The sequence below is a fragment of the Canis aureus genome, chromosome 23 (genome assembly GCF_053574225.1).
Source record: "Canis aureus isolate CA01 chromosome 23, VMU_Caureus_v.1.0, whole genome shotgun sequence".
Lineage (NCBI taxonomy): Eukaryota > Metazoa > Chordata > Mammalia > Carnivora > Canidae > Canis > Canis aureus.
Window position 1 is genome coordinate 33,737,206 of NC_135633.1, and position 13,246 is coordinate 33,750,451.

The window sequence follows — 13,246 nt, forward strand, 5'->3', positions numbered from 1 at the left end:
GAGGGAGGGTGACCAACCCCCAAATCCCATTTTAGAGTCTGATTCCTAGAATCATTTTCAAATACCAATCATCCTTAAATTACATTTCCCAAAAAATAGACCATTAAGCTGATATTTATATGCAGGAATTTTATTGGAGTGTTTGGGAAAATATACCTGAATGGGAATGCAGAAACAGGTTTAGGCAGGAGATGCTGGGCTGTGAGTTGCAATTGTTCCAGAGTCCTTACCATATCCTATGCAGAACTCCTGAGCCAGAAAAATCCTTCCAAGTTATCTTGAATCAGGGCAAGGAGTTCAGACCTTTGTATTTCCCATCAGCCAGTTTTGAATGTGGTTATTCCCCATGGAGGAGATGTAATCTTGGTTGAGACAATTCATATCAATTGAATGCAATTTCTGAAGGACTTAGATGTGAGATTTTAGCACCAACACTCCTGGCAGCCCACAATTAAAGAGGTGGAATGATGCCTCAATAAATATTTTAATTCTTAAATAAAGGGGGATTTGGGTAGCACCACAGCTTCCGATACAGGGAAAAATGGGATAAAAATTCTATTCAGAACTTCTAATTAAGTTATGTAGTATGGTAGAGAAATTGTAGATTTAGATGCACAAACACAGTAGAATCTCAATTTTCACCACTAAGTTAACATTTTTAAACTTTATTACCAAGTGAGGAGATTACATCAAAAATAGCTTCAATTCCTTTTCTTTTTTCTTTATACTGTGACTACATGCTTCTAAATTTAATTATCAAATATCTAATGAGCTTATATCAAGTAGTCTGCTAGGTCAGGAAAATTATGATGATCAGGACCTAAACTTTGTTCTGAAAGAGTTTATATTTTCATATTGTATTTTATATATAACATCATTATACAGATACTATAGGTAAAAAAATCACATCTCTTTTTATGAACTGCAAAAGACTTACGTTAGGTACTGTAAGTGTATTCCAGTGTAAATATTTTACTTCAGAAGACATAAATAAAATTTACTCCTCATTTTTTCAAGAAATAAGAAAATAAATTTGCACATAGGAAAATTTGCATCCTTTTCAGATGGTAGCTACACTTGTGGTGAGCATAGTATAACATATAAACTTGGTGAATCACAACCTGTACACCAGAAACTAATGTAACATTGTATGTCAATATACTAAAAAGGAGAGAGAGGGAAGAAAGGGGGGGGGAGAAGAAAATTAGTATCTTTTTAGGTTCTTAAATATTTTTTTTTAATTTTTATTTATTCATGATAGGCACACAGTGAGAGAGAGAGAGGCAGAGACACAGGCAGAGGGAGAAGCAGGCTCCATGCACCGGGAGCCTGACTTGGGATTCGATCCCGGATCTCCAGGATCGCGCCCTGGGCCAAAGGCAGGCGCCAAACCGCTGCGCCACCCAGGGATCCCTTTAGGTTCTTAAATATTAAACAAAACAACAGGACAAGAAGTAAAGAAGTTATTTCTTTCATGTCCCAGATTTGTTGCAAGATCAGAAAGCTAAAGCAGAGAAGGGGACCTAGGAGTGAGTAATAGTATGCCCAAACTCTCTTTGGCTATCAAATTCTTAAGATTTTAGAGTAAATAGTAAAGAAACTTTATGTATAAGATCTCTATTTGATTAGTGACATGCTCAATCATTCTCTGCTAGATTTTAAGTTCTGAGGGCAAGGCTCACATCTGCCTTGTTCTCTACTCTCTCAGAGTACCCCTCACATAACAGGCATTCACTATGCACTTAATGAATAAAGGATTTTATTGTATACTAAAATCAAAGATAACCCTGAACATTAAGTTCTAATACAAATTCTATTTTTGTTAACCCTCAAGTCTGTCCTATATCTCCCCATGTCTCATATGACATGTCCAGTGCTACTTTCTGGAGTGAACATTAGCATTATTGCAATCCCATAGAAAGATGAAATATGATATTTCTGTCTTAAGCTTAAGCAAAGTCTTCATGAATGTTCATTATTTTTTCTAAAATATATTAAGCAAGTCAATTGAGGCACATTACTTATCAGACTGATCAAAATGTTAAGCCTTTGGTATGTGTCTCATGATAAATTAATACTTTATATTTTGTTTTTTGTTTTTTAAAGATTTTATTTATTTATTCATGATAGACAGAGAGAGAGAGAGAGAGGCAGAGACACAGGCAGAGGGAGAAGCAGGCTCCGTGCCGGGAGTCTGACGCAGGACTCAATCCCGGGATTCCAGGATAACGCCCTGGGCCAAAGGCAGGCGCTGAACCACGGAGCCACCCAGGGATCCCCAATACTTTATATTTTGAATGATTTCTCTAGTTAAAGAGGAAAGTGAAATTAAGACAAGTGCATAAGATATAAAGGCAAAAGCTAATAAAGATGAAATCAATGTTAAGTTTCATTAAGTATAATACTCACACCCACTCTAGTCAAAGAGACACTCCAAACTAAGGAAGAGGTTGTAGGGCAAGATATCCTGCCCTAAATGGGGCTAACATTTTTAAGAAGAAAAAAAGAAGGCTTGTGATGAAATGATAAAGTACGTATCTAAATAGTTTAGGGAAAAGCTCCAGGAACTCATTTGCCCTTTACAAAATGGGAATATTCCCGTAGGATTTCACAGGGTCTGTATCCAACAGTCATAGAGAGCCAAAGCCAAAATGTGCTCTGTAAATAGAGCCAGCTTTGAATACAGAGTACCAACTTGGACAAGATGCAAGCACAAGAATCCAAAGATATAAAGCCAGAAGATCTTTGTTTAAACTGTGGGTCCCTATCTGTTAGCCTGTAATTTGGGACAAGAAGAAGAGTATACATGTGCCTCACACTCCCCATCTTTAAAGGAGAATGGACCATATCATCAGAAGCATAAGATTATCTCAAAGACCCTAGGGGATGATGGATGCAAAAGCACTTCAAAAATTGTGTATCTTCAACCTATATTTATAATTATTGTTATGGCAGTGATTTCAAATTTTCTCCAGGCTGGTAAGCTCACAACTTTAGTGGCAAGGGCTCAGAATTAAATATAGGCTTGGCAAAGGGAAATCCAAGTATTTCAAGCAGAATGGTATCTTTATAGAAAAGGGGGGAATGTTCTCCTTTTTAAAAAAATTCTACCATGTGATCTGGACATTTTTTCTGTGGTGATCTTTTTTTCTATGCTTGTTATATGTTTGACAATTTCAAAATACTTAATAATAATTACCAAGCTCTGTATAAAGAAAAGCCCTATCACATTGCTACATTGCAACAGATATGCTTTAGACCTAAGTAGCTGAAAGCATTAATGCAATAAAATACAATTATGTAGCTAAATTATTCCTTGAATTATTGATGCAATATTGACTCATTTGGTATCTCTCATAACAAATGGACAGAACATACACTTACAGGTTAATATACCCTACCAAGGAAAGAAATGCACAGCAGCTGAACCCATAAATTCAGTAATTTTATAACCCTATGTTTTATTAAAATCCATTAGATTCCTTCGGAGGCACAAGGTCAAGGAAGGACGAAAAAAAAAAAAGTGTTCCATACTAGTTTAAATGAGTTTAAACAGATACAAAAACAATACTGAATATGTAACATTTGTCATTTTAATTACCAACATCCATTTTCTGTTAATTCTCTGTAATGTAGAGATGTGGTTAAACAATAAAAACTGTTAATAGCTCATGGACTCTTTGGCCCCAATTATCTATCTCTACAAGGACTGGCTTTGTTTTTGCTGGAAAAATTGCTACATTTACTGTATTTCTGAGCCATGCAGACAACCCAGAGATACCTTTAAATACCAGTGGCCCCGAGAATCATGTTGTATATACAGTATGTAATTGATAATGCTTGTTTGTTTTTTAAGCTACAAAAACTCTTATGATCTTCATTTTCAACAGTACATATATTACTGCTTCTGCATATTCTTTCTTCATATGCAGTTAGCATCTTGGGAATAAAGCCTATCTTTTAAGTTCTCCATAAATGTCCTGCAGTGCTGAAAATGCCCTAAATCCAGAAAAAAAAATATGCACCCAAATTACTTAAAACATTCAAATTCTCAGTTGCCAAGGACACAAAAGGATAAAGGCCAAAAGGATAATTCTGTCAACAGTAGCCTAAATGTCAAACTAAATGCAATATTTACATTACATTTAAATATGATAAATACTGCCACAAAGAGTAGCAGTTGAATACCCTCAAACAAGGCTTTTTTTTGATCAAATATCATTCTTTGGATAGTTGTCATATAATGAGTATTTGAGCCTAGATAGCTTTTGGCTAAAATGTTGAACTTTACCAAGTTTTCAGGTAATTACTTTGAGTAAATAAGAGCCTTTGGAGCTCTTAGATATAAGGGTGAGTGTTTGGCATTTCTGACATTTCACGGGAATGCCTCAAACTTTCATAGAATTTTTAGGACTTGCTCTTTACCTTTATTTTTTTAAGGAAACAAAATTTGGCCATATATTACAGATTAAATAAATCTATAAAAACAAAGGAAGATTTTTTTCCTTCAGGGTAAGTGTCCTGCATTCCACTGAATAGCATCTTAAAATGCCAGAGTTGAGGTACAAATAAAGTAAAAACAAGTTTGGTTTCACTAAAGGAAAAAAATTGCTTACATAATTTTTTCAGCTGCCAACATAAAAAGTCTCTGCCAATGTAAAAAAAAAGACCTCAATAATGCTGCTAGGATTGATTGAGAATTCTGTGTTGCTTGGAGCATGTAATATACAGTCTGATTAAAGAAATATCTGACTTTCTCCATAGTCAAGATATTCTAGGCAATGTGAACAGTATTTCCTGAATATGCTAACAAAGGGGTTTGTATAGCTTAAATGTCTATGCCACATAAAAATGTACTCTGACTTTTATCAAGTCAGAGGTAGAAGATTGAGGCACTATTTCTAGATGGTGAAAATCCATTCCCTTAATCTCTCTTATATCCCCTTTTTCCCTCTGCCATTTGCAAAGTCCAGTTTATTTAGATACCTTAACCATTATAACCATCCCTGGGAAATAAATCACTTCTTTACCTGGCTACCTCTGTACTGGATACATACTTCCAATTATGCACCTATCACACAAGAATGTAATGCATTTCTGGAATGTTTGTCACCTCCAAAAGACTGTGGATTTCTGGAAGAAAGTATTTTTGTTTTATATATCTTTGCATCTCCACCACCAAGCATGATCCTTGGCATTTAGTAAATTCTTACCAATTGGTCTCTGTTCTTATTATAGCTTCAATAAATATATGTTACTGAAAATTTTCTGTTGCACAACTGCTTATATGAATCCTGAATCTTCAGCTGAATACATGTGAGGAGTAAGGCTAACCATTTTTCTAGACAAAGTCTGTAAGTCTAATTAATAGAAAAAGAAAAGGAACCATGAAAGGAGTATCTATGGAAGAAGGAGTAAAGGAGGAGTAATATTAGGAACTTTGGGTCAGAGAGTCCTTCTGTTTAGAATAGTCTTCCTTTGATCTTGGCTTATATGGATCCATTCTGTCATCTGGATCTCATTTTTTGTCTTAAGAGAGGTATTTCTCTTAAGTGCCTAATTGAAAGTAATCAGTTTATCATGTCCCCTTATTTTAATTCTTTGCATGGTGTTAGTCATAGTCTGATTGTTTTCATTTATTTATTTTTATGTCTGTATTTACTTCTTGCATGCCTACTCTCTCACTGTAATGCAAGATCCATGAAACAAAGCTTCTATTCACTACTTTTATGTCTAAAACACTACATGGCTCAGAGTAAGTGCTTAGTAAATATATGAGTAAACATATGAACGATGATTTGATTTAAAAACCCAATCAATTGCAAAATTTGATATTTTTTGCTAAAAGTAAGTTGCTCTCAAAATACCTAACATTGCAAATGTTCCCTAAGAGTATGTTTCAATAATCTTAGGTACTAATAGTAGTAGGAAGTCAGGGAGACCAGAATTTATTGGTCTCTCAGTCATCAACCTGGGTAAGAAAGGAAGAGACAAAAGTAATTGATTCAAAAGTATCTTCAGGGTAGATAATGGTAATGCTTTAGAGGGACGGTCAATGCAAACCTATGAGAAAATAAATGATAAATTAAAAAGCTTCCTTGACAGCTGATTGAATAGGTTATATATATGTGAAGAGACTCTTTTGGCAAAATCAGATGAACGTCAAAGTTGTTAATCAAACAAGGAAGCCATTAAACTGAGGTGGCTTTAATGCCTAAGTTGCCTATGTAAACAAATCAAAATCTATGTCTATAATGCCTCAAGATTAGGAAATCAAAATCTGAGGCAAAAAAAAAAAAGACAATCCACTAAGCTTCCCTAAATAAGGCAAGTGCTTAAGTTACAGCCAGTCAAATCATTTCCTTACTTTGCTCCCACCTTTTCTCTAATAAAGTCTTTCTCCTAGTTCCCATCAGGTTCCCTTCTAACCACTTCTGGTTTGCTCCTGACCAATATGAATCAAGTTTTACTCAATAAATTAATAAAATGTTTAATATGCCTCAGTTTATCTTTTAACAAAGTCAGTTGGAATTTGAAATTGGAAACATAGTATTCATATGGGTTTGTATTTATATAAATGGCAGAGAAAATGCTATCAATATACCAGTCCTGCTTTCTTTGCTCCTTGTGCTCATAGTCTACATTTAGATATAGTTCTATGGTCTGGAGAGTGGAATGTGGATGGAAGTGTTTATCATTTACTGAGAGACTAAAGCAGATAGGCAGAGGAATGCAAAGATGAGCATTCCATAAGCATTTGAGCCACTGGCTTCATGTATTCCAGAGGTCCAACTAAAATTTTACTTTACCACAATTTTCAAAGATATCCCATTATTCAATTCTCTGTTATTTAAAACCAAGAATCCATGTATAATATCAAGACTGAGTATCACTGTATTTTAGTAAATAGATTTACTTGATATTTATTAAAATTATTTATACAGTTCTTTCCTGCCCTCATTGCATGAGCAAACATGAACCATAAAGCACTACTCTTCATTCTAAGGCTCTAGTTTCTCAAACAGAAGACCAGTCCATTTGCAATGGAACAGGAAAAAGGAGAGGATAAAATAACTGCAAGTCACTAAATGATTTGGCTATTCTACACTTAAGTAGTGTGTCTCAAACTCCAATGTGTATATGAATGACCTAGAGATTTCGTTAAAATATAGATTTGGGTACAGGTCTGGTGTTTGGACCTGAGACTCTGCACTTCTGAAATGCTTCTAAGTGCTGCTATTGCTGGTCTACTTCCACACTTTGACTAGCAAGGTTCTAGAGCGGATTGTATATCCCTTGTGGCTTTTCTTTCCTTGTGTATGACTCTCACTAGGAACAACTAGAACAGTTACATATTATTCCTCAAAAGCTCTCATAGGATTCAAAGTGTAGTCCTCAGAAAAGCAGCATTGGCATCATCCGGGGCTGTATTAGAAATGCAAATTTGGGAGTTCTACCTTGATCTACTGAATCAGAAGGTCTGGGCATGGGGCCTTGGAAATTGTATTTGTAAACCCTATAGGCAAATATTATGCCCTTTAATAGTTTTTTCTCTACCTGACAGAGAAATGGAGAGAACTTAATGTGATGTTTTACAGACTGCCTTTTGAGGATTCTAACCACCAAGTATTTGTTAGATGCTGATATTTTTGTAAAGAGATATTTTAATCAATTCTAAGGAGTTTATTATCTGTCAAGAAAGAAAAAAAGGGGAGTTTATCAGAGGAAGAGTAACAATAATTTAAAAAGAAAAGGAATAATTCAAAAAAGAGTAATATGGTTATAAGTGATCTCAAGAAAGGCTTTATACAATTGAGAAGAGCTATAGCCATATATATAAAACCTGTAGCAATATAGACTAAAGAAAATCTTTAGTTACTGTCTCCTTCTGCACCTCTTTCTTCTATTAACCCATGATAAGTATGAGTGGTGTATTCAGACTATCACTCTGAAAGCTATGTATTTATTTTGATCTTTAACACCAGACTGTAACGTCTTTGAGAAAGGGTCATTTGTTTTTGATAAAATATATTTTTGATGGATTTACTTGACCTGGATCTATGTAGAGAAATAAATGTCATTTTGAGAAAATAATATAACACAAGAAAGATATTTTTCACAAAGAATATACCTGCCTGCTTAGTACTACCCTTTTATTCCCAGACTAGGCCATGGGAAGCTGAGAAGCTGAGTGGATACAATCACAAAACAACAAGCTAAGGGAAATGATTCATCATCATCTGACCTCACTTGGACAAAGCCTTGATGAAAATAATTAAAAAGAAATGAAGATAAAATAACTAAGAAGTAGAAAACAGTAAGGAAAATAATGTTTTGTACCTTGTGTTTCAGGGCAATGATACTCAACATCCCTGAGCTCTCAGTTAAATTAAGCTTAATGTTTTTTCTCATCCCTGATCACAATGCTCATAGCTCCCCCTCCCATCCCAGCCTCTTTGGCTGTCCACTCCAATTTAGTTCGTACAGGATGTGTAATTAATACTCAATTTATGTCCTTCTCTGAAATGTTCATGAAGACAAACAGAGATGGTCCCAAGAATGACCTTTGTTGAATCCCTTGATACCTTTCCCTAAAATGGATGTTTTAGCATTTACAAATCACTTTCATTTTCTCTTCGCCTGGCAGATGGGTTTGAATCTCTGTGGTGGCTTTCTTCTCCAAACACCACAGTTTTCTAAAGGATCAAATAAAGTTCATAGTGGCTTATCTCAATTTCCCTGGGATAACTCACATTTCGAAATGAAAAAGTCAGAATAAATCAACAGCAGTAGCAAGCAGTTATAGAGGTCCATGCTCAGGGCAGTTGCCTTCTCTCTACATATTGTGAGGTACACATGAAGCATGGTCTCAAGGAGAGAGTGGGGGGAGGGGCAGCAATCAAAAACGTGATGGAGGTGATTAACAGGTGAGCAAATATAATGCAGCATCCAAGAAAGGCAAATATGTGAAAGGCCCATAAGCTTATCAATCCTCTGCCCACAGAACAGTTGTTACAGATGCACAAACCAGAATGAGGAAGGTAGGGAGGAGCACAAACCAGAAAAAGAATACTCTGCACTCAAGACAATCTGGCAAGCAAATAACTCCCTGAGCAGAGAGTAGGGAAATAGTATAAATGTTTTGTGTTGTTATTGATAATATTACAAAACCTCTTTTTTAATCATTTACTGAGTGCCCACTATTGTGCTTGGCACTTTACATGTATATCTCATAATCCACACACTCCAGAAGTTATATTATGATCATGATCATTCTAAAAACAAGGAAACTATGGAGGCACCTTCCGGGCCCAGCAGAGCATGCAGCTCTTGATCTCTGGGTTGTAAGTTCTAGCCCCACATTTGGTATAGAGATTACTTAAAAATTAAAAATTAAAAACTCCAACTGATTCATAACCAGATTTCAAAGTAGATCTCTAATGTTGAAACAGTTATTTAATAAAGTTAATATATTTTAAACAACTAAAAGCTTGCTATACCATTGCTCTGCCTCCAATTCCTACCATAAATATATATGACTTTCAAACTTACCTTGTGATGGGCACCTGGGTGGCTCAGTGGTTGAGTGTCTGCCTTTGGTTCAGGTCAGGATCCTGGGGTCCTGGGATTGAGTCCTGTATCAGGCTCCCTGTGGAAAGCCTGCTTCTCTCTCTGTCCATGTCTCTACCTCTCTCTATGTGTCTCCCATGAATAAATAACTAAAATCTTTTAAAAATAAATAAATAAAAGTAAACTCACCTGTGAACTATGGAGATAAATTGTTTACCACTGATTATGGTAATATTTAACAAATTAAATTATGGTGAGAGTTTAAGTAATTTTTACTATACACCTTTAATTTTGCTTTTATATACTTTTTCTAATTCATGCCAAGAATGATGCTTGTCACATAAAAATCTGTAATGTTCTTCCATTTTTCTATCTTGACACCAAGAGTATTTGCAAAGGAATAAAATGTACACCATTGGGGCCTGCCACTTGAAATGCAACACTTCCTGAGTAACAAGGGAAGCAGAGCAAAGTGAGTTGTGAAACAGGGCCACAAAGGTGATCAAAGGGGAAAGTATCTCCATGCACAGTAACTCCAGGAACTCTCTCTCACACCATTCTCCAGGTAAAGATCACCCAGTGGAGCAACACCATGTGAATGGTGCCTTGGGGTTGTGCAATATTTGGCCCTGGATGAAGGGAAAACACCTGCAAGTGCTTTTGCAGCAAAACAACAGCAAAGAGTTTTAAGACTCACTTGCATAGAAAACTGCAGAAACTTCTCCAGAATCTGCTAACCATTCAAGACTTAATTGAAATGTCATCTCCCTTATGGGCCTTTTCCTGATGGTTTTGGTTAGCTTCAATATCACTGCCATCTATGTTCCTAAGCTAATTTGTTTATAACTCTAACTTAGCATGTCAACCTTCTGGTGCATGACCTCCTACAATGTAAGGCTATTAATTCTTTTGGGCCCAATAGCTTTTTGGGGCTCATACAATCTCGAAGTCATAGATCTGGGTTCAAATCCTATATGTACTAGTTATTAGCTCTTACCTTTCTTGAACCTTTGTTTCTTTACCTTTAAATGGGAATTATGTATGGTATCTATTTCATAGCAATTAATTGTTCAAGGATTATATGAATGGCAATGTATGAAAATATTGTTGGACAAGTTGTTTATTAATAGAATTTCTTACCTGAAACTAAAGGGTCCTAAAGGTATAGTAGAATTTCATGTACAGGCTAGAACTGATATTCTATTACTTCATTTTTTTTTAGAGCTTTTACTTATTTATTTGAGACAGAGAACACATTAGAGAGAGAGAGGGAGGGAGCATGAGTGGGGGGTAGGCATAAGGGGTGAGGGAGAGGAGGAAGCAGATTCCTCGCTGAGCAGGGAGCCCAGGGAGGGGTTCTATCCCAGGACCCTGGGATCATGACCTGAACTGAAAGCAGATGCTTAACCGACTGAGCCATCCAAATACCCCTCTATTATCTCTCAACTCATGTCACCCAAAGAGTTGCCTGTAACTGAAATTATTGGTGGTATTATAAGTTTTCTGTAGATTAATTATTTTATTATGCCTTATTATTTTTCAAAACTTAAATTGACTTAAAACCTTTAAATACTACTTGTAATATAAATCCCAAAATAAATCATTTTCACAATAAAATTTCCAGGAGCTTCTGGGTGGCTTAGTCAGTTAAGTGTCTTCCTTCAGCTCAGGTCATGATCTTGGGGTCCTGGGATCAAGTCCTGCATTGATTTCCCTGCATAGTGAGGAGCCTGCTACTCCGTCTCCTCCCTGCTTGTGCTCTCTTTTGTTATCTCTGTTGCTCTCTCTCTCAAATAAATAAATAAAAACTTTTTTAAAAACAATAACATTTCATATAGATGTTCAGTTTGTCTTATTAAAGGCACACTATAGCCTTCAATGGTACAAGTGTAAACCAATGCTTAAATAAAACCTGTGCCTGGAGATAAATGGATGCAAAAGAATGGATTCACAGATTAGATACACAAAAATAAGAGTTATTTTGACTTTTCTTGATTCCCCACCAATACAGAATTCCACATCCTTTCTTATCTTGACAGACTGACAGACACTTACTCAGAAACCTAGTCCTAAGTAACATTGGGACTTTCAAGTGAAGCTTTTGACCCTTCTAGGAATAGTATTTTTTTTAAGATTTTATTTATTTATTAATGACAGACACAGAGAGAGAGGCAAAGACATAGGCAGAGCGAGAGGCAGGGGACCGCGATGTGGAAGTCGATCCCAGGATCCCAGGATCACGACCTGAGCCGAAGGCAGATGCTCAATCACTGAGCTACTCAGGTGTCCTAAAAATGTTTTTTTAAAAAACTTACTTTTAATAAAGCTAATTTCTATTGCAATATAATATAGTCTTCATTTCAATCAGATCCCCATAATCCTACACTTGTTTTGTAATTATAATGAAATATTTTATATTTAGACACAAATAGTTGAGTTTTGTGACATCTTTTTTTTTAAGATTGTATTTATTTATTTATTTATTTATTTATTTATTTATTTATTTATTTTTCATTTATTTATGATAGTCACACACAGAGAGAGAGAGAGAGAGAGAGAGGCAGACACACAGGCAGGGGAAGAAGCAGGCTCCATGTAGGGAGCCTGATGTGGGACTCGATCCTGGGTCTCCAGGATCATGCCCTGGGCTGAAGGCAGGCACTAAACCACTGAGCCACCCAGGGATCCCCAGTGACTTTTTTTTTTTTTTTTGTGGTAAAATATACATAACAAAATGTAACCATTTTTGAGCATATAGTTCAGTGGTATTAAGTTCATTCACATAGTTGTGCAACCATCACCACAATTTATCCCCAAACAAAACTTTATACTTGTTAAACAATAACTTATCGTTTACTTTACCGCATAGCCCCGTTTAATAATTTTTAAAAGATTGTATTTATTTATTTACTTATTTGAGAGAGAGAAGGGGAGAGCAAGAGTGCATGTGAACAGGGGAAGGGGCAGAGGGGGAGAAAGAGGGAAAGAGAGAGAATCTCAGGAAGACCCCTGGCTGAGCATGGAGCCAGCATGCAGAGTTCCATCTCATGGAACTGAGCTGAAACCAAGAGTTTCAGATTTCAAACCTGAGATCATGTCCTGAGCTGAAACCAAGAGTCAGATGCTTAACTAACTGAGCAACCCAGTTGCCTACTTCTATTAACTTCTATTCTACTGTTTCTATGCATTTGACTACTGGAAAAGGCAAAAATATGGAGGTAGTAAAAAGATCAGTGGGGGATCCCTGGGTGGCGCAGCGGTTTGGCGCCTGCCTTTGGCCAGGGTGCGATCCTGGAGACCCGGGATCGAATCCCACGTCAGGCTCCCGGTGCATGGAGCCTGCTTCTCCCTCTGCCTGTGTCTCTGCCTCTCTCTCTCTCTCTGTGACTATCATAAATAAATAAAAATTAAAAAAAAAAAAAAAGATCAGTGGTTCCCAGGAGTTAGATTTTCTTTGGTCAAGGGACCTGGAAGGTCCCCCTTGGCTATGCCTGCCCACCTAGAAAGGGTAAGAAACGGTTGTTTCCTGTTTCCCCTGCAGGCTGCTCTGGTCATAGGCAGGGTCTGGGATATCCTTTGGCAGGACAAGTGCATGACCAGCATCCTCCATAAAGCCTTCCAAGCTGCAAGTTAGGTATTAAAAAGATTTTCTCTTCCCTGACTACAACACAGAGCA

General features: G+C 36.4%; 1 protein-coding gene across 1 annotated transcript in view; it reads right to left on the minus strand.

Moving 5' to 3' along the window:
* TENM4 (teneurin transmembrane protein 4) overlaps positions 1-13,246 on the minus strand; it is a 2,712,352-nt gene that overhangs the window by 2,372,399 nt on the left and 326,707 nt on the right. The gene's annotated exons all lie outside the window — the stretch shown is intronic.